The 18175-nt window shown below is 47.5% G+C and overlaps 52 non-coding genes across 52 annotated transcripts; all 52 read left to right on the top strand.

Moving 5' to 3' along the window:
- The first annotated feature begins 178 nt into the window (after positions 1-178).
- Positions 179-297, top strand: LOC145149778 (5S ribosomal RNA). Its single transcript, XR_013730625.1, has one exon. It is a non-coding gene; the product is annotated as a 5S ribosomal RNA (ribosomal RNA).
- Positions 298-530: 233 nt separating this feature from the next.
- Positions 531-649, top strand: LOC145153548 (5S ribosomal RNA). Its single transcript, XR_013734049.1, has one exon. It is a non-coding gene; the product is annotated as a 5S ribosomal RNA (ribosomal RNA).
- A 231-nt stretch (positions 650-880) lies between these two features.
- LOC145154259 (5S ribosomal RNA) lies at positions 881-999 on the top strand. Its single transcript, XR_013734739.1, has one exon. It is a non-coding gene; the product is annotated as a 5S ribosomal RNA (ribosomal RNA).
- A 227-nt stretch (positions 1000-1226) lies between these two features.
- On the top strand, positions 1227-1345 carry LOC145146414 (5S ribosomal RNA). The gene has a single exon (XR_013727360.1). It is a non-coding gene; the product is annotated as a 5S ribosomal RNA (ribosomal RNA).
- A 231-nt stretch (positions 1346-1576) lies between these two features.
- Positions 1577-1695, top strand: LOC145154147 (5S ribosomal RNA). The gene has a single exon (XR_013734628.1). It is a non-coding gene; the product is annotated as a 5S ribosomal RNA (ribosomal RNA).
- Positions 1696-1925: 230 nt separating this feature from the next.
- LOC145146614 (5S ribosomal RNA) lies at positions 1926-2044 on the top strand. Its single transcript, XR_013727550.1, has one exon. It is a non-coding gene; the product is annotated as a 5S ribosomal RNA (ribosomal RNA).
- A 230-nt stretch (positions 2045-2274) lies between these two features.
- On the top strand, positions 2275-2393 carry LOC145153178 (5S ribosomal RNA). The gene has a single exon (XR_013733700.1). It is a non-coding gene; the product is annotated as a 5S ribosomal RNA (ribosomal RNA).
- A 230-nt stretch (positions 2394-2623) lies between these two features.
- Positions 2624-2742, top strand: LOC145149790 (5S ribosomal RNA). Its single transcript, XR_013730636.1, has one exon. It is a non-coding gene; the product is annotated as a 5S ribosomal RNA (ribosomal RNA).
- Positions 2743-2966: 224 nt separating this feature from the next.
- On the top strand, positions 2967-3085 carry LOC145153179 (5S ribosomal RNA). The gene has a single exon (XR_013733701.1). It is a non-coding gene; the product is annotated as a 5S ribosomal RNA (ribosomal RNA).
- Positions 3086-3316: 231 nt separating this feature from the next.
- LOC145146975 (5S ribosomal RNA) lies at positions 3317-3435 on the top strand. Its single transcript, XR_013727894.1, has one exon. It is a non-coding gene; the product is annotated as a 5S ribosomal RNA (ribosomal RNA).
- Positions 3436-3666: 231 nt separating this feature from the next.
- On the top strand, positions 3667-3785 carry LOC145138384 (5S ribosomal RNA). The gene has a single exon (XR_013721507.1). It is a non-coding gene; the product is annotated as a 5S ribosomal RNA (ribosomal RNA).
- Positions 3786-4009: 224 nt separating this feature from the next.
- LOC145154260 (5S ribosomal RNA) lies at positions 4010-4128 on the top strand. Its single transcript, XR_013734740.1, has one exon. It is a non-coding gene; the product is annotated as a 5S ribosomal RNA (ribosomal RNA).
- Positions 4129-4355: 227 nt separating this feature from the next.
- LOC145145972 (5S ribosomal RNA) lies at positions 4356-4474 on the top strand. Its single transcript, XR_013726921.1, has one exon. It is a non-coding gene; the product is annotated as a 5S ribosomal RNA (ribosomal RNA).
- A 229-nt stretch (positions 4475-4703) lies between these two features.
- Positions 4704-4823, top strand: LOC145145790 (5S ribosomal RNA). The gene has a single exon (XR_013726747.1). It is a non-coding gene; the product is annotated as a 5S ribosomal RNA (ribosomal RNA).
- Positions 4824-5053: 230 nt separating this feature from the next.
- LOC145146615 (5S ribosomal RNA) lies at positions 5054-5172 on the top strand. Its single transcript, XR_013727551.1, has one exon. It is a non-coding gene; the product is annotated as a 5S ribosomal RNA (ribosomal RNA).
- A 231-nt stretch (positions 5173-5403) lies between these two features.
- On the top strand, positions 5404-5522 carry LOC145153180 (5S ribosomal RNA). Its single transcript, XR_013733702.1, has one exon. It is a non-coding gene; the product is annotated as a 5S ribosomal RNA (ribosomal RNA).
- Positions 5523-5751: 229 nt separating this feature from the next.
- Positions 5752-5870, top strand: LOC145149802 (5S ribosomal RNA). The gene has a single exon (XR_013730647.1). It is a non-coding gene; the product is annotated as a 5S ribosomal RNA (ribosomal RNA).
- A 224-nt stretch (positions 5871-6094) lies between these two features.
- On the top strand, positions 6095-6213 carry LOC145133991 (5S ribosomal RNA). Its single transcript, XR_013718857.1, has one exon. It is a non-coding gene; the product is annotated as a 5S ribosomal RNA (ribosomal RNA).
- A 230-nt stretch (positions 6214-6443) lies between these two features.
- Positions 6444-6562, top strand: LOC145142036 (5S ribosomal RNA). The gene has a single exon (XR_013723127.1). It is a non-coding gene; the product is annotated as a 5S ribosomal RNA (ribosomal RNA).
- Positions 6563-6793: 231 nt separating this feature from the next.
- On the top strand, positions 6794-6912 carry LOC145145924 (5S ribosomal RNA). Its single transcript, XR_013726875.1, has one exon. It is a non-coding gene; the product is annotated as a 5S ribosomal RNA (ribosomal RNA).
- A 229-nt stretch (positions 6913-7141) lies between these two features.
- Positions 7142-7260, top strand: LOC145149813 (5S ribosomal RNA). Its single transcript, XR_013730658.1, has one exon. It is a non-coding gene; the product is annotated as a 5S ribosomal RNA (ribosomal RNA).
- A 229-nt stretch (positions 7261-7489) lies between these two features.
- LOC145154482 (5S ribosomal RNA) lies at positions 7490-7608 on the top strand. The gene has a single exon (XR_013734954.1). It is a non-coding gene; the product is annotated as a 5S ribosomal RNA (ribosomal RNA).
- A 230-nt stretch (positions 7609-7838) lies between these two features.
- On the top strand, positions 7839-7957 carry LOC145149827 (5S ribosomal RNA). Its single transcript, XR_013730670.1, has one exon. It is a non-coding gene; the product is annotated as a 5S ribosomal RNA (ribosomal RNA).
- Positions 7958-8186: 229 nt separating this feature from the next.
- Positions 8187-8305, top strand: LOC145149839 (5S ribosomal RNA). The gene has a single exon (XR_013730681.1). It is a non-coding gene; the product is annotated as a 5S ribosomal RNA (ribosomal RNA).
- A 228-nt stretch (positions 8306-8533) lies between these two features.
- LOC145153181 (5S ribosomal RNA) lies at positions 8534-8652 on the top strand. The gene has a single exon (XR_013733703.1). It is a non-coding gene; the product is annotated as a 5S ribosomal RNA (ribosomal RNA).
- Positions 8653-8882: 230 nt separating this feature from the next.
- On the top strand, positions 8883-9001 carry LOC145154148 (5S ribosomal RNA). Its single transcript, XR_013734629.1, has one exon. It is a non-coding gene; the product is annotated as a 5S ribosomal RNA (ribosomal RNA).
- Positions 9002-9233: 232 nt separating this feature from the next.
- Positions 9234-9352, top strand: LOC145138389 (5S ribosomal RNA). The gene has a single exon (XR_013721511.1). It is a non-coding gene; the product is annotated as a 5S ribosomal RNA (ribosomal RNA).
- A 229-nt stretch (positions 9353-9581) lies between these two features.
- LOC145144024 (5S ribosomal RNA) lies at positions 9582-9700 on the top strand. The gene has a single exon (XR_013725045.1). It is a non-coding gene; the product is annotated as a 5S ribosomal RNA (ribosomal RNA).
- Positions 9701-9928: 228 nt separating this feature from the next.
- LOC145144565 (5S ribosomal RNA) lies at positions 9929-10047 on the top strand. The gene has a single exon (XR_013725577.1). It is a non-coding gene; the product is annotated as a 5S ribosomal RNA (ribosomal RNA).
- A 232-nt stretch (positions 10048-10279) lies between these two features.
- LOC145153182 (5S ribosomal RNA) lies at positions 10280-10398 on the top strand. The gene has a single exon (XR_013733704.1). It is a non-coding gene; the product is annotated as a 5S ribosomal RNA (ribosomal RNA).
- A 230-nt stretch (positions 10399-10628) lies between these two features.
- Positions 10629-10747, top strand: LOC145154484 (5S ribosomal RNA). Its single transcript, XR_013734955.1, has one exon. It is a non-coding gene; the product is annotated as a 5S ribosomal RNA (ribosomal RNA).
- A 230-nt stretch (positions 10748-10977) lies between these two features.
- Positions 10978-11096, top strand: LOC145149851 (5S ribosomal RNA). Its single transcript, XR_013730692.1, has one exon. It is a non-coding gene; the product is annotated as a 5S ribosomal RNA (ribosomal RNA).
- Positions 11097-11326: 230 nt separating this feature from the next.
- LOC145149862 (5S ribosomal RNA) lies at positions 11327-11445 on the top strand. Its single transcript, XR_013730703.1, has one exon. It is a non-coding gene; the product is annotated as a 5S ribosomal RNA (ribosomal RNA).
- A 226-nt stretch (positions 11446-11671) lies between these two features.
- On the top strand, positions 11672-11790 carry LOC145153183 (5S ribosomal RNA). Its single transcript, XR_013733705.1, has one exon. It is a non-coding gene; the product is annotated as a 5S ribosomal RNA (ribosomal RNA).
- Positions 11791-12019: 229 nt separating this feature from the next.
- On the top strand, positions 12020-12138 carry LOC145154149 (5S ribosomal RNA). Its single transcript, XR_013734630.1, has one exon. It is a non-coding gene; the product is annotated as a 5S ribosomal RNA (ribosomal RNA).
- Positions 12139-12370: 232 nt separating this feature from the next.
- LOC145138397 (5S ribosomal RNA) lies at positions 12371-12489 on the top strand. Its single transcript, XR_013721513.1, has one exon. It is a non-coding gene; the product is annotated as a 5S ribosomal RNA (ribosomal RNA).
- Positions 12490-12714: 225 nt separating this feature from the next.
- LOC145153184 (5S ribosomal RNA) lies at positions 12715-12833 on the top strand. The gene has a single exon (XR_013733706.1). It is a non-coding gene; the product is annotated as a 5S ribosomal RNA (ribosomal RNA).
- Positions 12834-13062: 229 nt separating this feature from the next.
- LOC145154151 (5S ribosomal RNA) lies at positions 13063-13181 on the top strand. Its single transcript, XR_013734632.1, has one exon. It is a non-coding gene; the product is annotated as a 5S ribosomal RNA (ribosomal RNA).
- A 232-nt stretch (positions 13182-13413) lies between these two features.
- Positions 13414-13532, top strand: LOC145138409 (5S ribosomal RNA). The gene has a single exon (XR_013721520.1). It is a non-coding gene; the product is annotated as a 5S ribosomal RNA (ribosomal RNA).
- A 229-nt stretch (positions 13533-13761) lies between these two features.
- LOC145144025 (5S ribosomal RNA) lies at positions 13762-13880 on the top strand. The gene has a single exon (XR_013725046.1). It is a non-coding gene; the product is annotated as a 5S ribosomal RNA (ribosomal RNA).
- A 228-nt stretch (positions 13881-14108) lies between these two features.
- LOC145144566 (5S ribosomal RNA) lies at positions 14109-14227 on the top strand. Its single transcript, XR_013725578.1, has one exon. It is a non-coding gene; the product is annotated as a 5S ribosomal RNA (ribosomal RNA).
- A 232-nt stretch (positions 14228-14459) lies between these two features.
- LOC145153185 (5S ribosomal RNA) lies at positions 14460-14578 on the top strand. The gene has a single exon (XR_013733707.1). It is a non-coding gene; the product is annotated as a 5S ribosomal RNA (ribosomal RNA).
- Positions 14579-14808: 230 nt separating this feature from the next.
- On the top strand, positions 14809-14927 carry LOC145149874 (5S ribosomal RNA). The gene has a single exon (XR_013730714.1). It is a non-coding gene; the product is annotated as a 5S ribosomal RNA (ribosomal RNA).
- A 226-nt stretch (positions 14928-15153) lies between these two features.
- Positions 15154-15272, top strand: LOC145153186 (5S ribosomal RNA). The gene has a single exon (XR_013733708.1). It is a non-coding gene; the product is annotated as a 5S ribosomal RNA (ribosomal RNA).
- Positions 15273-15501: 229 nt separating this feature from the next.
- LOC145154152 (5S ribosomal RNA) lies at positions 15502-15620 on the top strand. The gene has a single exon (XR_013734634.1). It is a non-coding gene; the product is annotated as a 5S ribosomal RNA (ribosomal RNA).
- A 232-nt stretch (positions 15621-15852) lies between these two features.
- Positions 15853-15971, top strand: LOC145138417 (5S ribosomal RNA). The gene has a single exon (XR_013721522.1). It is a non-coding gene; the product is annotated as a 5S ribosomal RNA (ribosomal RNA).
- A 229-nt stretch (positions 15972-16200) lies between these two features.
- Positions 16201-16319, top strand: LOC145144026 (5S ribosomal RNA). Its single transcript, XR_013725047.1, has one exon. It is a non-coding gene; the product is annotated as a 5S ribosomal RNA (ribosomal RNA).
- Positions 16320-16547: 228 nt separating this feature from the next.
- LOC145144567 (5S ribosomal RNA) lies at positions 16548-16666 on the top strand. Its single transcript, XR_013725579.1, has one exon. It is a non-coding gene; the product is annotated as a 5S ribosomal RNA (ribosomal RNA).
- A 231-nt stretch (positions 16667-16897) lies between these two features.
- On the top strand, positions 16898-17016 carry LOC145153188 (5S ribosomal RNA). Its single transcript, XR_013733710.1, has one exon. It is a non-coding gene; the product is annotated as a 5S ribosomal RNA (ribosomal RNA).
- A 229-nt stretch (positions 17017-17245) lies between these two features.
- On the top strand, positions 17246-17364 carry LOC145143746 (5S ribosomal RNA). The gene has a single exon (XR_013724776.1). It is a non-coding gene; the product is annotated as a 5S ribosomal RNA (ribosomal RNA).
- Positions 17365-17590: 226 nt separating this feature from the next.
- LOC145153189 (5S ribosomal RNA) lies at positions 17591-17709 on the top strand. The gene has a single exon (XR_013733711.1). It is a non-coding gene; the product is annotated as a 5S ribosomal RNA (ribosomal RNA).
- A 229-nt stretch (positions 17710-17938) lies between these two features.
- LOC145144123 (5S ribosomal RNA) lies at positions 17939-18057 on the top strand. Its single transcript, XR_013725141.1, has one exon. It is a non-coding gene; the product is annotated as a 5S ribosomal RNA (ribosomal RNA).
- Positions 18058-18175: the final 118 nt, after the last annotated feature.

Here is an 18175-nt window from a genome sequence, read left to right on the forward strand (position 1 = left end):
TTGTTTTTTTTTCTTTCTTTCTATTTCTATGCTCGGGTGGCCTCCGCTTCATGGTTGATGGTTTTCGTATTTTTGGAACGGAGCCGATCGGTCACGTGGGTTCCACGCCTCGCGTACGAAAACAAAGGAGGTTCTGCGTCTTTTAAGACATAAAAGCAATAAGCATGGATCGTATTTCGGGTGCGATCATACCAGCACTAATGCACCGGATCCCATCAGAACTCCGCAGTTAAGCGTGCTTGGGCGAGAGTAGTACTAGGATGGGTGACCCCCTGGGAAGTCCTCGTGTTGCACCCCCCTTTTTCGTTGTCCGTTTGCGTTTTTTTAGATTTTACGTGCGGTTTTTTTTTTTTTTTTTGTTTTTTTTTCTTGCTATTTCTATGCTCGGGTGGCCTCCGTTTCATGGTTCATGGTCTTCGTATTTTTGGAACGGAGCCGATGGGTCACGTGGGTCCCACGCCTCGCGTACGAAAACAAAGGAGGTTCTGTGTCTTTTAAGACATACAAGCAATAAGCATGGACAGTATTTCGGGTGCGATCATACCAGCACTAATGCACCGGATCCCATCAGAACTCCGTAGTTAAGCGTGCTTGGGCGAGAGTAGTACTAGGATGGGTGACCCCATGGGAAGTCCTCGTGTTGCACCCCCCTTTTTCGTTGTCCGTTTGCGTTTTTTTAGATTTTACGTGCGGTTTTTTTTTTGTTTTTTTTTTCTTTCTTGCTATTTCTATGCTCGGGTGGCCTCCGTTTCATGGTTCATGGTCTTCGTATTTTTGGAACGGAGCCGATCGGTCACGTGGGTCCCACGCCTCGCGTACGAAAACAAAGGAGGTTCTGCGTCTTTTAAGACATAAAAGCAATAAGCATGGATAGTATTTCGGGTGCGATCATACCAGCACTAATGCACCGGATCCCATCAGAACTCCGCAGTTAAGCGTGCTTGGGCGAGACTAGTACTAGGATGGGTGACCCCCTGGGAAGTCCTCGTGTTGCACCCCCCCTTTTTCGTTGTCCGTTTGCGTTTTTTTAGATTTTACGTGCGGTTTTTTTTTGTTTTTTTTTTCTTGCTATTTCTATGCTCGGGTGGCCTCCGTTTCATGGTTCATGGACTTCGTATTTTTGGAACGGAGCCGATCGGTCACGTGGGTCCCACGCCTCGCGTACGAAAACAAAGGAGGTTCTGTGTCTTTTAAGACATACAAGCAATGAGCATGGACAGTATTTCGGGTGCGATCATACCATCACTAATGCACCGGATCCCATCAGAACTCCGCAGTTAAACGTGCTTGGGCGAGAGTAGTACTAGGATGGGTGACCCCATGGGAAGTCCTCGTGTTGCACCCCCCTTTTTCGTTATCCGTTTGCGTTTTTTTGGATTTTACGTGCGGTTTTTTTTTTGTTTTTTTTTTCTTTCTTGCTATTTCTATGCTCGGGTGGCCTCCGCTTCATGGTTGATGGTCTTCGTATTTTTGGAACGGAGCTGATCGGTCACGTGGGTCCCACGCCTCGCGTACGAAAACAAAGGAGGTTCTGCGTCTTTTAAGACATACAAGCAATAAGCATGGATAGTATTTCGGGTGCGATCATACCAGCACTAATGCACCGGATCCCATCAGAACTCCGCAGTTAAACGTGCTTGGGCGAGAGTAGTACTAGGATGGGTGACCCCCTGGGAAGTCCTCGTGTTGCACCCCCCTTTTTCGTTGTCCGTTTGCGTTTTTTTAGATTTTACGTGCGGTTTTTTTTTTGTTTTTTTTTCTTTCTTGCTATTTCTATGCTCGGGTGGCCTCCGTTTCATGGTTCATGGTCTTCGTATTTTTGGAACGGAGCCGATCGGTCACGTGGGTCCCACGCCTCGCGTACGAAAACAAAGGAGGTTCTGCGTCTTTTAAGACATACAAGCAATAAGTATGGATAGTATTTCGGGTGCGATCATACCAGCACTAATGCACCGGATCCTATCAGAACTCCGCAGTTAAGCGTGCTTGGGCGAGAGTAGTACTAGGATGGGTGACCCCCTGGGAAGTCCTCGTGTTGCACCGCCCTTTTTCGTTGTCCGTTTGCGTTTTTTTAGATTTTACGTGCGGTTTTTTTTTTGTTTTTTTTTCTTTCTTGCTATTTCTATGCTCGGGTGGCCTCCGTTTCATGGTTCATGGTCTTCGTATTTTTGGAACGGAGCCGATCGGTCACGTGGGTCCCACGCCTCGCGTACGAAAACAAAGGAGGTTCTGTGTCTTTTAAGACATACAAGCAATAAGCATGGACAATATTTCGGGTGCGATCATACCAGCACTAATGCACCGGATCCCATCAGAACTCCGCAGTTAAGCGTGCTTGGGCGAGAGTAGTACTAGGATGGGTGACCCCATGGGAAGTCCTCGTGTTGCACCCCCCTTTTTCGTTGTCCGTTTGCGTTTTTTTAGATTTTACGTGCGGTTTTTTTTTGTTTTTTTTTTCTTTCTTGCTATTTCTATGCTCGGGTGGCCTCCGTTTCATGGTTCATGGTCTTCGTATTTTTGGAACGGAGCCGATCGGTCACGTGGGTCCCACGCCTCGCGTACGAAAACAAAGGAGGTTCTGCGTCTTTTAAGACATAAAAGCAATAAGCATGGATAGTATTTCGGGTGCGATCATACCAGCACTAATGCACCGGATCCCATCAGAACTCCGCAGTTAAGCGTGCTTGGGCGAGAGTAGTACTAGGATGGGTGACCCCCTGGGAAGTCCTCGTGTTGCACCCCCCTTTTTCGTTGTCCGTTTGCGTTTTTTTAGATTTTACGTGCGGTTTTTTTTTGTTTTTTTTCTTGCTATTTCTATGCTCGGGTGGCCTCCGTTTCATGGTTCATGGTCTTCGTATTTTTGGAACGGAGCCGATCGGTCACGTGGGTCCCACGCCTCGCGTACGAAAACAAAGGAGGTTCTGTGTCTTTTAAGACATACAAGCAATAAGCATGGACAGTATTTCGGGTGCGATCATACCAGCACTAATGCACCGGATCCCATCAGAACTCCGCAGTTAAGCGTGCTTGGGCGAGAGTAGTACTAGGATGGGTGACCCCATGGGAAGTCCTCGTGTTGCACCCCCCTTTTTCGTTGTCCGTTTGCGTTTTTTTAGATTTTACGTGCGGTTTTTTTTTGTTTTTTTTTTTCTTTCTTGCTATTTCTATGCTCGGGTGGCCTCCGCTTCATGGTTGATGGTCTTCGTATTTTTGGAACGGAGCTGATCGGTCACGTGGGTCCCACGCCTCGCGTACGAAAACAAAGGAGGTTCTGCGTCTTTTAAGACATACAAGCAATAAGCATGGATAGTATTTCGGGTGCGATCATACCAGCACTAATGCACCGGATCCCATCAGAACTCCGCAGTTAAACGTGCTTGGGCGAGAGTAGTACTAGGATCGGTGACCCCCTGGGAAGTCCTCGTGTTGCACCCCCCTTTTTCGTTGTCCGTTTGCGTTTTTTTAGATTTTACGTGCGGTTTTTTTTTTGTTTTTTTTTTCTTTCTTGCTATTTCTATGCTCGGGTGGCCTCCGTTTCATGGTTCATGGTCTTCGTATTTTTGGAACGGAGCCGATCGGTCACGTGGGTCCCACGCCTCGCGTACGAAAACAAAGGAGGTTCTGCGTCTTTTAAGACATATAAGCAATAAGTATGGATAGTATTTCGGGTGCGATCATACCAGCACTAATGCACCGGATCCTATCAGAACTCCGCAGTTAAGCGTGCTTGGGCGAGAGTAGTACTAGGATGGGTGACCCCCTGGGAAGTCCTCGTGTTGCACCCCCCTTTTTCGTTGTCCGTTTGCGTTTTTTTAGATTTTACGTGCGGTTTTTTTTTGTTTTTTTTCTTGCTATTTCTATGCTCGGGTGGCCTCCGTTTCATGGTTCATGGTCTTCGTATTTTTGGAACGGAGCCGATCGGTCACGTGGGTCTCACGCCTCGCGTACGAAAACAAAGGAGGTTCTGCGTCTTTTAAGACATAAAAGCAATAAGCATGGATAGTATTTCGGGTGCGATCATACCAGCACTAATGCACCGGATCCCATCAGAACTCCGCAGTTAAGCGTGCTTGGGCGAGACTAGTACTAGGATGGGTGACCCCCTGGGAAGTCCTCGTGTTGCACCCCCCCTTTTTCGTTGTCCGTTTGCGTTTTTTTAGATTTTACGTGCGGTTTTTTTTTGTTTTTTTTTTCTTGCTATTTCTATGCTCGGGTGGCCTCCGTTTCATGGTTCATGGTCTTCGTATTTTTGGAACGGAGCCGATCGGTCACGTGGGTGCCACGCCTCGCGTACGAAAACAAAGGAGGTTCTGTGTCTTTTAAGACATACAAGCAATGAGCATGGACAGTATTTCGGGTGCGATCATACCAACACTAATGCACCGGATCCCATCAGAACTCCGCAGTTAAACGTGCTTGGGCGAGAGTAGTACTAGGATGGGTGACCCCATGGGAAGTCCTCGTGTTGCACCCCCCTTTTTCGTTGTCCGTTTGCGTTTTTTTGGATTTTACGTGCGGTTTTTTTTTGTTTTTTTTTCTTTCTTGCTATTTCTATGCTCGGGTGGCCTCCGCTTCATGGTTGATGGTCTTCGTATTTTTGGAACGGAGCTGATCGGTCACGTGGGTCCCACGCCTCGCGTACGAAAACAAAGGAGGTTCTGCGTCTTTTAAGACATACAAGCAATAAGCATGGATAGTATTTCGGGTGCGATCATACCAGCACTAATGCACCGGATCCCATCAGAACTCCGCAGTTAAACGTGCTTGGGCGAGAGTAGTACTAGGATGGGTGACCCCCCTGGGAAGTCCTCGTGTTGCACCCCCCTTTTTCGTTGTCCGTTTGCGTTTTTTTAGATTTTACGTGCGTTTTTTTTTTTGTTTTTTTTTCTTTCTTGCTATTTCTATGCTCGGGTGGCCTCCGTTTCATGGTTCATGGTCTTCGTATTTTTGGAACGGAGCCGATCGGTCACGTGGGTCCCACGCCTCGCGTACGAAAACAAAGGAGGTTCTGCGTCTTTTAAGACATACAAGCAATAAGTATGGATAGTATTTCGGGTGCGATCATACCAGCACTAATGCACCGGATCCTATCAGAACTCCGCAGTTAAGCGTGCTTGGGCGAGAGTAGTACTAGGATGGGTGACCCCCTGGGAAGTCCTCGTGTTGCACCGCCCTTTTTCGTTGTCCGTTTGCGTTTTTTTAGATTTTACGTGCGGTTTTTTTTTTTGTTTTTTTTTCTTTCTTGCTATTTCTATGCTCGGGTGGCCTCCGTTTCATGGTTCATGGTCTTCGTATTTTTGGAACGGAGCCGATCGGTCACGTGGGTCCCACGCCTCGCGTACGAAAACAAAGGAGGTTCTGTGTCTTTTAAGACATACAAGCAATAAGCATGGACAATATTTCGGGTGCGATCATACCAGCACTAATGCACCGGATCCCATCAGAACTCCGCAGTTAAGCGTGCTTGGGCGAGAGTAGTACTAGGATGGGTGACCCCATGGGAAGTCCTCGTGTTGCACCCCCCTTTTTCGTTGTCCGTTTGCGTTTTTTTAGATTTTACGTGCGGTTTTTTTTTGTTTTTTTTTCTTTCTTGCTATTTCTATGCTCGGGTGGCCTCCGTTTCATGGTTCATGGTCTTCGTATTTTTGGAACGGAGCCGATCGGTCACGTGGGTCCCACGCCTCGCGTACGAAAACAAAGGAGGTTCTGCGTCTTTTAAGACATAAAAGCAATAAGCATGGATAGTATTTCGGGTGCGATCATACCAGCACTAATGCACCGGATCCCATCAGAACTCCGCAGTTAAGCGTGCTTGGGCGAGAGTAGTACTAGGATGGGTGACCCCCTGGGAAGTCCTCGTGTTGCACCCCCCTTTTTCGTTGTCCGTTTGCGTTTTTTTAGATTTTACGTGCGGTTTTTTTTTGTTTTTTTTCTTGCTATTTCTATGCTCGGGTGGCCTCCGTTTCATGGTTCATGGTCTTCGTATTTTTGGAACGGAGCCGATCGGTCACGTGGGTCCCACGCCTCGCGTACGAAAACAAAGGAGGTTCTGTGTCTTTTAAGACATACAAGCAATAAGCATGGACAGTATTTCGGATGCGATCATACCAGCACTAATGCACCGGATCCCATCAGAACTCCGCAGTTAAGCGTGCTTGGGCGAGAGTAGTACTAGGATGGGTGACCCCATGGGAAGTCCTCGTGTTGCACCCCCCTTTTTCGTTGTCCGTTTGCGTTTTTTTTAGATTTTACGTGCGGTTTTTTTTTGTTTTTTTTTCTTTCTTGCTATTTCTATGCTCGGGTGGCCTCCGCTTCATGGTTGATGGTCTTCGTATTTTTGGAACGGAGCTGATCGGTCACGTGGGTCCCACGCCTCGCGTACGAAAACAAAGGAGGTTCTGCGTCTTTTAAGACATACAAGCAATAAGCATGGATAGTATTTCGGGTGCGATCATACCAGCACTAATGCACCGGATCCCATCAGAACTCCGTAGTTAAACGTGCTTGGGCGAGAGTAGTACTAGGATGGATGACCCCCTGGGAAGTCCTCGTGTTGCACCCCCCTTTTTCGTTGTCCGTTTGCGTTTTTTTAGATTTTACGTGCGGTTTTTTTTTTGTTTTTTTTTTCTTTCTTGCTATTTCTATGCTCGGGTGGCCTCCGTTTCATGGTTCATGGTCTTCGTATTTTTGGAACGGAGCCGATCGGTCACGTGGGTCCCACGCCTCGCGTACGAAAACAAAGGAGGTTCTGCGTCTTTTAAGACATACAAGCAATAAGTATGGATAGTATTTCGGGTGCGATCATACCAGCACTAATGCACCAGATCCTATCAGAACTCCGCAGTTAAGCGTGCTTGGGCGAGAGTAGTACTAGGATGGGTGACCCCCTGGGAAGTCCTCGTGTTGCACCCCCCTTTTTCGTTGTCCGTTTGCGTTTTTTTAGATTTTACGTGCGGTTTTTTTTTGTTTTTTTTTCTTTCTTGCTATTTCTATGCTCGGGTGGCCTCCGTTTCATGGTTCATGGTCTTCGTATTTTTGGAACGGAGCCGATCGGTCACGTGGGTCCCACGCCTCGCGTACGAAAACAAAGGAGGTTCTGCGTCTTTTAAGACATACAAGCAATAAGCATGGATAGTAATTCGGGTGCGATCATACCAGCACTAATGCACCGGATCCCATCAGAACTCCGCAGTTAAGCGTGCTTGGGCGAGAGTAGTACTAGGATGGGTGACCCCCTGGGAAGTCCTCGTGTTGCACCCCCCTTTTTCGTTGTCCGTTTGCGTTTTTTTAGATTTTACGTGCGGTTTTTTTTTGTTTTTTTTTCTTTCTTGCTATTTCTATGCTCGGGTGGCCTCCGTTTCATGGTTCATGGTCTTCGTATTTTTGGAACGGAGCCGATCGGTCACGTGGGTCCCACGCCTCGCGTACGAAAACAAAGGAGGTTCTGCGTCTTTTAAGACATACAAGCAATAAGCATGGATATTATTTCGGGTGCGATCATACCAGCACTAATGCACCGGATCCCATCAGAACTCCGCAGTGAAGCGTGCTTGGGCGAGAGTAGTACTAGGATGGGTGACCCCCTGGGAAGTCCTCGTGTTGCACCCCCCTTTTTCGTTGTCCGTTTGCGTTTTTTTAGATTTTACGTGCGGTTTTTTTTTTGTTTTTTTTTCTTTCTTGCTATTTCTATGCTCGGGTGGCCTCCGTTTCATGGTTCATGGTCTTCGTATTTTTGGAACGGAGCCGATCGGTCACGTGGGTCCCACGCCTCGCGTACGAAAACAAAGGAGGTTCTGCGTCTTTTAAGACATACAAGCAATAAGCATGGATAGTATTTCGGGTGCGATCATACCAGCACTAATGCACCGGATCCCATCAGAACTCCGCAGTTAAGCGTGCTTGGGCGAGAGTAGTACTAGGATGGGTGACCCCCTGGGAAGTCCTCGTGTTGCACCCCCCTTTTTCGTTGTCCGTTTGCGTTTTTTTAGATTTTACGTGCGGTTTTTTTTGTTTTTTTTTTCTTTCTTGCTATTTCTATGCTCGGGTGGCCTCCGCTTCATTGTTGATGGTTTTCGTATTTTTGGAACGGAGCCGATCTGTCACGTGGGTTCCACGCCTCGTGTACGAAAACAAAGGAGGTTCTGCGTCTTTTAAGACATAAAAGCAATAAGCATGGATAGTATTTCGGGTGCGATCATACCAGCACTAATGCACCGGATCCCATCAGAACTCCGCAGTTAAGCGTGCTTGGGCGAGAGTAGTACTAGGATGGGTGACCCCCTGGGAAGTCCTCGTGTTGCACCCCCCCCCTTTTTCGTTGTCCGTTTGCGTTTTTTTAGATTTTACGTGCGGTTTTTTTTTGTTTTTTTTTCTTGCTATTTCTATGCTCGGGTGGCCTCCGTTTCATGGTTCATGGTCTTCGTATTTTTGGAACGGAGCCGATCGGTCACGTGGGTCCCACGCCTCGCGTACGAAAACAAAGGAGGTTCTGTGTCTTTTAAGACATACAAGCAATAAGCATGGACAGTATTTCGGGTGCGATCATACCAGCACTAATGCACCGGATCCCATCAGAACTCCGCAGTTAAGCGTGCTTGGGCGAGAGTAGTACTAGGATGGGTGACCCCATGGGAAGTCCTCGTGTTGCACCCCCCCTTTTTCGTTGTCCGTTTGCGTTTTTTTAGATTTTACGTGCGGTTTTTTTTTGTTTTTTTTTCTTTCTTGCTATTTCTATGCTCGGGTGGCCTCCGCTTCATGGTTGATGGTCTTCGTATTTTTGGAACGGAGCTGATCGGTCACGTGGGTCCCACGCCTCGCGTACGAAAACAAAGGAGGTTCTGCGTCTTTTAAGACATACAAGCAATAAGCATGGATAGTATTTCGGGTGCGATCATACCAGCACTAATGCACCGGATCCCATCAGAACTCCGCAGTTAAACGTGCTTGGGCGAGAGTAGTACTAGGATGGGTGACCCCCTGGGAAGTCCTCGTGTTGCACCCCCCTTTTTCGTTGTCCGTTTGCGTTTTTTTAGATTTTACGTGCGGTTTTTTTTTTTGTTTTTTTTTTCTTTCTTGCTATTTCTATGCTCGGGTGGCCTCCGTTTCATGGTTCATGGTCTTTGTATTTTTGGAACGGAGCCGATCGGTCACGTGGGTCCCACGCCTCGCGTACGAAAACAAAGGAGGTTCTGCGTCTTTTAAGACATACAAGCAATAAGTATGGATAGTATTTCGGGTGCGATCATACCAGCACTAATGCACCGGATCCTATCAGAACTCCGCAGTTAAGCGTGCTTGGGCGAGAGTAGTACTAGGATGGGTGACCCCCTGGGAAGTCCTCGTGTTGCACCCCCCTTTTTCGTTGTCCGTTTGCGTTTTTTTAGATTTTACGTGCGGTTTTTTTTTGTTTTTTTTTCTTTCTTGCTATTTCTATGCTCGGGTGGCCTCCGTTTCATGGTTCATGGTCTTCGTATTTTTGGAACGGAGCCGATCGGTCACGTGGGTCCCACGCCTCGCGTACGAAAACAAAGGAGGTTCTGCGTCTTTTAAGACATACAAGCAATAAGCATGGATAGTATTTCGGGTGCGATCATACCAGCACTAATGGACCGGATCCCATCAGAACTCCGCAGTTAAGCGTGCTTGGGCGAGAGTAGTACTAGGATGGGTGACCCCCTGGGAAGTCCTCGTGTTGCACCCCCCTTTTTCGTTGTCCGTTTGCGTTTTTTTAGATTTTACGTGCGGTTTTTTTTTGTTTTTTTTCTTTCTTTCTATTTCTATGCTCGGGTGGCCTCCGCTTCATGGTTGATGGTTTTCGTATTTTTGGAACGGAGCCGATCGGTCACGTGGGTTCCACGCCTCGCGTACGAAAACAAAGGAGGTTCTGCGTCTTTTAAGACATAAAAGCAATAAGCATGGATCGTATTTCGGGTGCGATCATACAAGCACTAATGCACCGGATCCCATCAGAACTCCGCAGTTAAGCGTGCTTGGGCGAGAGTAGTACTAGGATGGGTGACCCCCTGGGAAGTCCTCGTGTTGCACCCCCCCTTTTTCGTTGTCCGTTTGCGTTTTTTTAGATTTTACGTGCGGTTTTTTTTTTTTTTGTTTTTTTTTTCTTGCTATTTCTATGCTCGGGTGGCCTCCGTTTCATGGTTCATGGTCTTCGTATTTTTGGAACGGAGCCGATGGGTCACGTGGGTCCCACGCCTCGCGTACGAAAACAAAGGAGGTTCTGTGTCTTTTAAGACATACAAGCAATAAGCATGGACAGTATTTCGGGTGCGATCATACCAGCACTAATGCACCGGATCCCATCAGAACTCCGCAGTTAAGCGTGCTTGGGCGAGAGTAGTACTAGGATGGGTGACCCCATGGGAAGTCCTCGTGTTGCACCCCCCTTTTTCGTTGTCCGTTTGCGTTTTTTTAGATTTTACGTGCGGTTTTTTTTTGTTTTTTTTTTCTTTCTTGCTATTTCTATGCTCGGGTGGCCTCCGTTTCATGGTTCATGGTCTTCGTATTTTTGGAACGGAGCCGATCGGTCACGTGGGTCCCACGCCTCGCGTACGAAAACAAAGGAGGTTCTGCGTCTTTTAAGACATACAAGCAATAAGCATGGATATTATTTCGGGTGCGATCATACCAGCACTAATGCACCGGATCCCATCAGAACTCCGCAGTGAAGCGTGCTTGGGCGAGAGTAGTACTAGGATGGGTGACCCCCTGGGAAGTCCTCGTGTTGCACCCCCCTTTTTCGTTGTCCGTTTGCGTTTTTTTAGATTTTACGTGCGGTTTTTTTTTTGTTTTTTTTTCTTTCTTGCTATTTCTATGCTCGGGTGGCCTCCGTTTCATGGTTCATGGTCTTCGTATTTTTGGAACGGAGCCGATCGGTCACGTGGGTCCCACGCCTCGCGTACGAAAACAAAGGAGGTTCTGCGTCTTTTAAGACATACAAGCAATAAGCATGGATAGTATTTCGGGTGCGATCATACCAGCACTAATGCACCGGATCCCATCAGAACTCCGCAGTTAAGCGTGCTTGGGCGAGAGTAGTACTAGGATGGGTGACCCCCTGGGAAGTCCTCGTGTTGCACCCCCCTTTTTCGTTGTCCGTTTGCGTTTTTTTAGATTTTACGTGCGGTTTTTTTTTGTTTTTTTTTTCTTTCTTGCTATTTCTATGCTCGGGTGGCCTCCGTTTCATGGTTCATGGTCTTCGTATTTTTGGAACGGAGCCGATCGGTCACGTGGGTCCCACGCCTCGCGTACGAAAACAAAGGAGGTTCTGCGTCTTTTAAGACATAAAAGCAATAAGCATGGATAGTATTTCGGGTGCGATCATACCAGCACTAATGCACCGGATCCCATCAGAACTCCGCAGTTAAGCGTGCTTGGGCGAGAGTAGTACTAGGATGGGTGACCCCCTGGGAAGTCCTCGTGTTGCACCCCCCCTTTTTCGTTGTCCGTTTGCGTTTTTTTAGATTTTACGTGCGGTTTTTTTTTGTTTTTTTTTCTTGCTATTTCTATGCTCGGGTGGCCTCCGTTTCATGGTTCATGGTCTTCGTATTTTTCGAACGGAGCCGATCGGTCACGTGGGTCCCACGCCTCGCGTACGAAAACAAAGGAGGTTCTGTGTCTTTTAAGACATACAAGCAATAAGCATGGACAGTATTTCGGGTGCGATCATACCAGCACTAATGCACCGGATCCCATCAGAACTCCGCAGTTAAGCGTGCTTGGGCGAGAGTAGTACTAGGATGGGTGACCCCATGGGAAGTCCTCGTGTTGCACCCCCCTTTTTCGTTGTCCGTTTGCGTTTTTTTAGATTTTACGTGCGGTTTTTTTTTGTTTTTTTTTCTTTCTTGCTATTTCTATGCTCGGGTGGCCTCCGCTTCATGGTTGATGGTCTTCGTATTTTTGGAACGGAGCTGATCGGTCACGTGGGTCCCACGCCTCGCGTACGAAAACAAAGGAGGTTCTGCGTCTTTTAAGACATACAAGCAATAAGCATGGATAGTATTTCGGGTGCGATCATACCAGCACTAATGCACCGGATCCCATCAGAACTCCGCAGTTAAACGTGCTTGGGCGAGAGTAGTACTAGGATGGGTGACCCCCTGGGAAGTCCTCGTGTTGCACCCCCCTTTTTCGTTGTCCGTTTGCGTTTTTTTAGATTTTACGTGCGGTTTTTTTTTTTGTTTTTTTTTTCTTTCTTGCTATTTCTATGCTCGGGTGGCCTCCGTTTCATGGTTCATGGTCTTTGTATTTTTGGAACGGAGCCGATCGGTCACGTGGGTCCCACGCCTCGCGTACGAAAACAAAGGAGGTTCTGCGTCTTTTAAGACATACAAGCAATAAGTATGGATAGTATTTCGGGTGCGATCATACCAGCACTAATGCACCGGATCCTATCAGAACTCCGCAGTTAAGCGTGCTTGGGCGAGAGTAGTACTAGGATGGGTGACCCCCTGGGAAGTCCTCGTGTTGCACCCCCCTTTTTCGTTGTCCGTTTGCGTTTTTTTAGATTTTACGTGCGGTTTTTTTTTGTTTTTTTTTCTTGCTATTTCTATGCTCGGGTGGCCTCCGTTTCATGGTTCATGGTCTTCGTATTTTTCGAACGGAGCCGATCGGTCACGTGGGTCCCACGCCTCGCGTACGAAAACAAAGGAGGTTCTGTGTCTTTTAAGACATACAAGCAATAAGCATGGACAGTATTTCGGGTGCGATCATACCAGCACTAATGCACCGGATCCCATCAGAACTCCGCAGTTAAGCGTGCTTGGGCGAGAGTAGTACTAGGATGGGTGACCCCATGGGAAGTCCTCGTGTTGCACCCCCCTTTTTCGTTGTCCGTTTGCGTTTTTTTAGATTTTACGTGCGGTTTTTTTTTGTTTTTTTTTCTTTCTTGCTATTTCTATGCTCGGGTGGCCTCCGCTTCATGGTTGATGGTCTTCGTATTTTTGGAACGGAGCTGATCGGTCACGTGGGTCCCACGCCTCGCGTACGAAAACAAAGGAGGTTCTGCGTCTTTTAAGACATACAAGCAATAAGCATGGATAGTATTTCGGGTGCGATCATACCAGCACTAATGCACCGGATCCCATCAGAACTCCGCAGTTAAACGTGCTTGGGCGAGAGTAGTACTAGGATGGGTGACCCCCTGGGAAGTCCTCGTGTTGCACCCCCCTTTTTCGTTGTCCGTTTGCGTTTTTTTAGATTTTACGTGCGGTTTTTTTTTTTGTTTTTTTTTTCTTTCTTGCTATTTCTATGCTCGGGTGGCCTCCGTTTCATGGTTCATGGTCTTTGTATTTTTGGAACGGAGCCGATCGGTCACGTGGGTCCCACGCCTCGCGTACGAAAACAAAGGAGGTTCTGCGTCTTTTAAGACATACAAGCAATAAGTATGGATAGTATTTCGGGTGCGATCATACCAGCACTAATGCACCGGATCCTATCAGAACTCCGCAGTTAAGCGTGCTTGGGCGAGAGTAGTACTAGGATGGGTGACCCCCTGGGAAGTCCTCGTGTTGCACCCCCCTTTTTCGTTGTCCGTTTGCGTTTTTTTAGATTTTACGTGCGGTTTTTTTTTGTTTTTTTTTCTTTCTTGCTATTTCTATGCTCGGGTGGCCTCCGTTTCATGGTTCATGGTCTTCGTATTTTTGGAACGGAGCCGATCGGTCACGTGGGTCCCACGCCTCGCGTACGAAAACAAAGGAGGTTCTGCGTCTTTTAAGACATACAAGCAATAAGCATGGATAGTATTTCGGGTGCGATCATACCAGCACTAATGGACCGGATCCCATCAGAACTCCGCAGTTAAGCGTGCTTGGGCGAGAGTAGTACTAGGATGGGTGACCCCCTGGGAAGTCCTCGTGTTGCACCCCCCTTTTTCGTTGTCCGTTTGCGTTTTTTTAGATTTTACGTGCGGTTTTTTTTTGTTTTTTTTCTTTCTTTCTATTTCTATGCTCGGGTGGCCTCCGCTTCATGGTTGATGGTTTTCGTATTTTTGGAACGGAGCCGATCGGTCACGTGGGTTCCACGCCTCGCGTACGAAAACAAAGGAGGTTCTGCGTCTTTTAAGACATAAAAGCAATAAGCATGGATCGTATTTCGGGTGCGATCATACAAGCACTAATGCACCGGATCCCATCAGAACTCCGCAGTTAAGCGTGCTTGGGCGAGAGTAGTACTAGGATGGGTGACCCCCTGGGAAGTCCTCGTGTTGCACCCCCCCTTTTTCGTTGTCCGTTTGCGTTTTTTTAGATTTTACGTGCGGTTTTTTTTTTTTTTGTTTTTTTTTTCTTGCTATTTCTATGCTCGGGTGGCCTCCGTTTCATGGTTCATGGTCTTCGTATTTTTGGAACGGAGCCGATGGGTCACGTGGGTCCCACGCCTCGCGTACGAAAACAAAGGAGGTTCTGTGTCTTTTAAGACATACAAGCAATAAGCATGGACAGTATTTCGGGTGCGATCATACCAGCACTAATGCACCGGATCCCATCAGAACTCCGCAGTTAAGCGTGCTTGGGCGAGAGTAGTACTAGGATGGGTGACCCCATGGGAAGTCCTCGTGTTGCACCCCCCTTTTTCGTTGTCCGTTTGCGTTTTTTTAGATTTTACGTGCGGTTTTTTTTTGTTTTTTTTTTCTTTCTTGCTATTTCTATGCTCGGGTGGCCTCCGTTTCATGGTTCATGGTCTTCGTATTTTTGGAACGGAGCCGATCGGTCACGTGGGTCCCACGCCTCGCGTACGAAAACAAAGGAGGTTCTGCGTCTTTTAAGACATAAAAGCAATAAGCATGGATAGTATTTCGGGTGCGATCATACCAGCACTAATGCACCGGATCCCATCAGAACTCCGCAGTTAAGCGTGCTTGGGCGAGAGTAGTACTAGGATGGGTGACCCCCTGGGAAGTCCTCGTGTTGCACCCCCCCTTTTTCGTTGTCCGTTTGCGTTTTTTTAGATTTTACGTGCGGTTTTTTTTTGTTTTTTTTTCTTGCTATTTCTATGCTCGGGTGGCCTCCGTTTCATGGTTCATGGTCTTCGTATTTTTCGAACGGAGCCGATCGGTCACGTGGGTCCCACGCCTCGCGTACGAAAACAAAGGAGGTTCTGTGTCTTTTAAGACATACAAGCAATAAGCATGGACAGTATTTCGGGTGCGATCATACCAGCACTAATGCACCGGATCCCATCAGAACTCCGCAGTTAAGCGTGCTTGGGCGAGAGTAGTACTAGGATGGGTGACCCCATGGGAAGTCCTCGTGTTGCACCCCCCTTTTTCGTTGTCCGTTTGCGTTTTTTTAGATTTTACGTGCGGTTTTTTTTTGTTTTTTTTTCTTTCTTGCTATTTCTATGCTCGGGTGGCCTCCGCTTCATGGTTGATGGTCTTCGTATTTTTGGAACGGAGCTGATCGGTCACGTGGGTCCCACGCCTCGCGTACGAAAACAAAGGAGGTTCTGCGTCTTTTAAGACATACAAGCAATAAGCATGGATAGTATTTCGGGTGCGATCATACCAGCACTAATGCACCGGATCCCATCAGAACTCCGCAGTTAAACGTGCTTGGGCGAGAGTAGTACTAGGATGGGTGACCCCCTGGGAAGTCCTCGTGTTGCACCCCCCTTTTTCGTTGTCCGTTTGCGTTTTTTTAGATTTTACGTGCGGTTTTTTTTTTTGTTTTTTTTTTCTTTCTTGCTATTTCTATGCTCGGGTGGCCTCCGTTTCATGGTTCATGGTCTTTGTATTTTTGGAACGGAGCCGATCGGTCACGTGGGTCCCACGCCTCGCGTACGAAAACAAAGGAGGTTCTGCGTCTTTTAAGACATACAAGCAATAAGTATGGATAGTATTTCGGGTGCGATCATACCAGCACTAATGCACCGGATCCTATCAGAACTCCGCAGTTAAGCGTGCTTGGGCGAGAGTAGTACTAGGATGGGTGACCCCCTGGGAAGTCCTCGTGTTGCACCCCCCTTTTTCGTTGTCCGTTTGCGTTTTTTTAGATTTTACGTGCGGTTTTTTTTTGTTTTTTTTTCTTTCTTGCTATTTCTATGCTCGGGTGGCCTCCGTTTCATGGTTCATGGTCTTCGTATTTTTGGAACGGAGCCGATCGGTCACGTGGGTCCCACGCCTCGCGTACGAAAACAAAGGAGGTTCTGCGTCTTTTAAGACATACAAGCAATAAGCATGGATAGTATTTCGGGTGCGATCATACCAGCACTAATGGACCGGATCCCATCAGAACTCCGCAGTTAAGCGTGCTTGGGCGAGAGTAGTACTAGGATGGGTGACCCCCTGGGAAGTCCTCGTGTTGCACCCCCCTTTTTCGTTGTCCGTTTGCGTTTTTTTAGATTTTACGTGCGGTTTTTTTTTGTTTTTTTTCTTTCTTTCTATTTCTATGCTCGGGTGGCCTCCGCTTCATGGTTGATGGTTTTCGTATTTTTGGAACGGAGCCGATCGGTCACGTGGGTTCCACGCCTCGCGTACAAAAACAAAGGAGGTTCTGCGTCTTTTAAGACATAAAAGCAATAAGCATGGATCGTATTTCGGGTGCGATCATACAAGCACTAATGCACCGGATCCCATCAGAACTCCGCAGTTAAGCGTGCTTGGGCGAGAGTAGTACTAGGATGGGTGACCCCCTGGGAAGTCCTCGTGTTGCACCCCCCCTTTTTCGTTGTCCGTTTGCGTTTTTTTAGATTTTACGTGCGGTTTTTTTTTTTTTTTTTTTTTTTTCTTGCTATTTCTATGCTCGGGTGGCCTCCGTTTCATGGTTCATGGTCTTCGTATTTTTGGAACGGAGCCGATGGGTCACGTGGGTCCCACGCCTCGCGTACGAAAACAAAGGAGGTTCTGTGTCTTTTAAGACATACAAGCAATAAGCATGGACAGTATTTCGGGTGCGATCATACCAGCACTAATGCACCGGATCCCATCAGAACTCCGCAGTTAAGCGTGCTTGGGCGAGAGTAGTACTAGGATGGGTGACCCCATGGGAAGTCCTCGTGTTGCACCCCCCTTTTTCGTTGTCCGTTTGCGTTTTTTTAGATTTTACGTGCGGTTTTTTTTTGTTTTTTTTTCTTTCTTGCTATTTCTATGCTCGGGTGGCCTCCGTTTCATGGTTCATGGTCTTCGTATTTTTGGAACGGAGCCGATCGGTCACGTGGGTCCCACGCCTCGCGTACGAAAACAAAGGAGGTTCTGCGTCTTTTAAGACATAAAAGCAATAAGCATGGATAGTATTTCGGGTGCGATCATACCAGCACTAATGCACCGGATCCCATCAGAACCCCGCAGTTAAGCGTGCTTGGGCGAGAGTAGTACTAGGATGGGTGACCCCCTGGGAAGTCCTCGTGTTGCACCCCCCCTTTTTCGTTGTCCGTTTGCGTTTTTTTAGATTTTACGTGCGGTTTTTTTTTGTTTTTTTTTCTTGCTATTTCTATGCTCGGGTGGCCTCCGTTTCATGGTTCATGGTCTTCGTATTTTTGGAACGGAGCCGATCGGTCACGTGGGTCCCACGCCTCGCGTACGAAAACAAAGGAGGTTCTGTGTCTTTTAAGACATACAAGCAATAAGCATGGACAGTATTTCGGGTGCGATCATACCAGCACTAATGCACCGGATCCCATCAGAACTCCGCAGTTAAGCGTGCTTGGGCGAGAGTAGTACTAGGATGGGTGACCCCATGGGAAGTCCTCGTGTTGCACCCCCCTTTTTCGTTGTCCGTTTGCGTTTTTTTAGATTTTACGTGCGGTTTTTTTTTGTTTTTTTTTCTTTCTTGCTATTTCTATGCTCGGGTGGCCTCCGCTTCATGGTTGATGGTCTTCGTATTTTTGGAACGGAGCTGATCGGTCACGTGGGTCCCACGCCTCGCGTACGAAAACAAAGGAGGTTCTGCGTCTTTTAAGACATACAAGCAATAAGTATGGATAGTATTTCGGGTGCGATCATACCAGCACTAATGCACCGGATCCTATCAGAACTCCGCAGTTAAGCGTGCTTGGGCGAGAGTAGTACTAGGATGGGTGACCCCCCGGGAAGTCCTCGTGTTGCACCCCCCTTTTTCGTTGTCCGTTTGCGTTTTTTTAGATTTTACGTGCGGTTTTTTTTTGTTTTTTTTTCTTTCTTGCTATTTCTATGCTCGGGTGGCCTCCGTTTCATGGTTCATGGTCTTCG

Source organism: Lactuca virosa, chromosome 1 (genome assembly GCF_052849685.1).
Source record: "Lactuca virosa cultivar CGN04683 chromosome 1, Lactuca_virosa_CGN04683_v6, whole genome shotgun sequence".
NCBI lineage: Eukaryota > Viridiplantae > Streptophyta > Magnoliopsida > Asterales > Asteraceae > Lactuca > Lactuca virosa.